A 4047-nucleotide genomic window follows, 5' to 3' on the forward strand; every position below is an offset into this window, starting at 1 on the left:
GTGCCCCGGTCCAGGAAGATCCCACATGCCGCGGAGTGGCTGGGCCCGTGAGCCATGGCCGCTGAGCCTGCGCGTCTGGAGCCTGTGCTCCGCAACGGGAGAGGCCACAACAGTGAGAGGCCCGCGTACCGCAAAAAAAAAAAAAAAAAAAAAGTGAGGCTCTCACTTGGACAATTCTATAGGAAAATCTCAAAACAGGACGAACCATTACCCCAGAACTCAAACCTCCCCAGGGAAGGGAAAGAAAGTTGGCAGCACCTTTTCTAGGGAAGTGCCAGCCCCACGTGCATTTAAAGCCTGAGAGGAAAGCCAGAGCCCACGCACCTGAACTGAGAGCTCCCCAGGCCTCCTCAGCTGCAGTGTGTTCTCAACACGCTGCATCGTGGCCAGGCCTGGGACTGTACCGTTTACTGGCTCTCAGCAGCTTTCTCCAGGGCAGGCCACTGTCTCTCGCCACTTAGGTGCTTGAAGAGTGTTGCCTCAGAAGCATAGGCCAGACATCTCTGCATCCACCTGGCTGCTGGCAAGGCCTCCGTTTTCCCACTCGCTAAGCGGAGGGAAGAATATGACGCAGGTCCCAGGGAGACAACAGCATGGCTGTTGGTCCCCACCCCGTCCTGGCTTGTTCACAGGGCCACAGTGCTCTGAGGTGCAAAGTCCTTGGCCAACACATGGTTTTGAGACCCCCTGAAGTATTTATCACCTTGGTAGCAATCAGTCTCCTCTTGGGCCATATGTGATAGGTCGGAGGCTTCCTCAATTAAGATTTTCGGGATGATAAAATGTATTCCAGAATGTTCTTCAGAAGCCACCAGTACTATTAAACAAGGAGCATTCCATGATGGAAGTAAAATGTGTTCTGAATACCTGTAGAAACAGATAAAAGGAAAATTAGAAATTAATGATTAATGTTAATAAGTGAGCCTGCATGAAATGAAACAGCTCTAAAGCAGAGCAGGACAAGCCTTAAGAAATAAGCTTAGCTGAGAACCCCAGCTTCTGGTTACTTAAAGCTTTCAGCTTCGTGGAAGGCCGTCACCTGGCAGTGGTGGGGATTCTCCATGATTCCTCTCCTCAGTCCTACCTTTCTTCCTCACGGGGCTACCAGTAGGAGTGGGGCGCACCGGGGGCTGGAGGATCCATTCCTAGGCTTGATGGACACTCGTTCTAAGCAAGTCCCTTTACCCTCCCCACCTTGTTCACATCATCTGGGCTGAAACGAGAGGGGATTCCTGGGCGTATTGTGTAAGCATTCCCCTCCCTGCAGGCTGGGGGTGACAGGGGCAGGTCTGGTTGTGTCCTCGCTCAGCATGGCCCTGTGCATTATACATCTGTCTATACTTCCAGAAATGACCGTTCAGTTGCTCTGAATCAAATGGAACTGTGCCCGATGATCCACTGAGCCAGCCCCGATCCTGGGCGTTAATGCCTGCCCTGTGCCAGAGGAGAAGAGAAGAATTGAACCCACTTCAAACAGTTATGGCAAACGCCCCTGCAGATGGAAAGGATGGGAAAGAGCCTCGTTTTATAGATGGAGACCCTGGGACCCAGAATAGGAGCCCGATTTGCCACCAGCGTGGCCCCTGGCCAGGACTAGAGCCCCCTCGGCCCTGGCTGTCAGGGCTCCATGCCACCCACCCTCCTTCTCGATGAATGACGGGCCCTGGCTGGCACCAGCTCTAAAAACCCAAAGGCCGGGGCAGACCAGAGGGGTCAGGGGTGCTTCCTCGAGCAAGTAGGGCTTGGCAAGAGCCTGAAGTCGGGGTAAAAGGTGAGGGAAAGAGCAGGGGCGAGACAGTCTGGGCAGCTCCAGCATGGAAACAAGCCAGACAGGCACATGAACAAGAACGTGGGGCAGGAGGGTCAGAGGGAAGAGGGTACTTCTGAAATCTGCCTTGCTTCAACCAAGCAGAGACATTCCAGATGTGCCCTTCCACCTTAAGGCATGGCTACTGGGCTAGAACCCTGAAGACCTGCCGCACCGGGACTGAGCAAGTGACACAGCTGCAACCGTGGCACACTGAGGTGTAAGCGGTAGAGAGGCCACGTGAGAAAGGCAGCTCCTGTTTACTGAACAAAGTCTGGGTCAGACATTGTTCTGAATTCTAGACCCACAGTAACTCATTCAATCCTATCTGGCTTGTTATCCCCACCTCACAAAAGAGGAAGCTGAGGCACAAAGTGGGTGGGTGTTGCCCAAAGTACATGGCAGAGCTGGGCTTTAAAACCAGGTGCATATATGGGAAAAGAATTTTTAAAAGAGTGGATACATGTGTATGTATAACTGATTCACCTTGCCGTACAGCACAACACTGTAAATCAACTAGACGCCAATAAAAATTTTAAAAATAAAGAATACAAGTGCCCTCTCTCTCTCTCTCTCTCTCTGTCTCTGTCTGTCTCTGTCTCTTTGTCTCTCTCTCTGTCTCTCTCTGTCTCTGTCTGTCTCTGTCTGTCTGTCTGTCTGTCTGTCTCTCTATTACATATGTATATATATGTAAACAGGTGCAGCCCCAGCTTTCAAAGGGAAAAGTCACTGGTCACGGGCAATCCTATCCTTATCAGCCTGTGCCCACCCCGCCATCCTCGAACCATGGACAGGATCCTGGGCTTTCCTCTGCCGATGGGTAAGGAGTTTATTTTCACCAGCTGAGGCGCTCGCTTATCCCCCAGCAGATGCCTCTCAGGTTGCAGAAGGAGCAGAGAAGCCTCCCCAGATGCGTGCTTTCTGGTTGAGGCAAGATTCTTTCTGGTGGGATATGATAACCTGGCGGGGGGGAACCGCGTTTTGCAACTGTTTGCTGCTGAGGGCTCACCAGAAAGTTAGCCTGCTGAAAACTAAGTACTCCCAGGCTGCTTCATTGAGCTTTTTCGTGACATCAGTAGACAATTGGCAACAATGCCTTAAACATTTCTCCAGGCTACCATTGACCACGGCCTTGCTCTGGGCTGTGGAAGCACAACATTGCACAATGTTCCTTTTACAGGAACCCACGGGACAAATTCCTCTCAGGCCTCAGCAGGGCAGTGTAGCCCGATGGTTAGAAGCACAAACACCAGGTCCCCCCCGCTGTCCTCTTGTGGGGGACAGGAGCCCATCAGACCAGGGTTCCTCCTCTCCTGCCTCTGTGGCTTAGCATGAGTTCTTGGACACGATTTAACCTCCGTGAGCTTCAGTTTTCTCACCAGTAAAATGGGAATCAATTACACCCTCCTAAGACTTCTCCTGGGGAATTCCCTGGTGGTCCAATGGTTAGGACTCCTCGCATTCATGGCCGAGGGCACGGCCAAAAAAAAAAGACTTCTCCCGAATAACCTGCTTCAGTTTTTCTTTATAGATCCTCTGTGTCTTACAACTAAGCACAGTTCCTTCTCTGTCTGGGCTGCCAGAAGCTCAGCACCCACCTTGAGGGCACTTCTGGGTCCCACCCCGAGGTTGATGGGACTAACTAACCCTACCCGCTCTTACTCTTACCCTATTTTCCCTTAGCCCAACTTCTTCAGTGATTTTTTTTTTTTCCTGTTGGCCTTTAGGCATTTTTATGAACTTTAGAAGCAAGGCCTAAATTAATTAACATGATAATTAAACAAGCTGGAGCCCTTTATACCAAAGCACTTTCTCTCAGGTTATGCCTTTTAAGCCTCACACCATCCTCACACCAATCCAGGTAGGTGCCCTATTATACAGAAAAGGAAATGGAGGCCCCCGGAGGGAGCTGGTGGGGTAGAGACAGGTCATTCCACATCACCCCAGCCGCCCAGTGCCGGCCTCCCTTGGCCCCTGCCCTGGCCCCTGAAGACGCTGCCCCCAACTCTTCCAGCCCTTCCCAGCATCCCCTACCTGCCCCGACGTGGCTGGGTGATTCTGCCCCTCCCTCACACTTCCCTTCCATCCCACTCCATTTCCCTGTTATCATTCTTTTGTCTTTGGGGGGACTTTCCAAGAAATGGCAAAATTCATTGCATTATTTAAGGATGAGTGAAAAATCAGCCACCCCTCTCCATGGCCCCCTCTATGGCACTTACACCACATAATTCAGATTTGGC

This window comes from Delphinapterus leucas, chromosome 8 (assembly GCF_059928025.1).
Source record: "Delphinapterus leucas isolate spDelLeu-1000000601 "Yukka" chromosome 8, BTC_Dleu_Yukka2, whole genome shotgun sequence".
Lineage (NCBI taxonomy): Eukaryota > Metazoa > Chordata > Mammalia > Artiodactyla > Monodontidae > Delphinapterus > Delphinapterus leucas.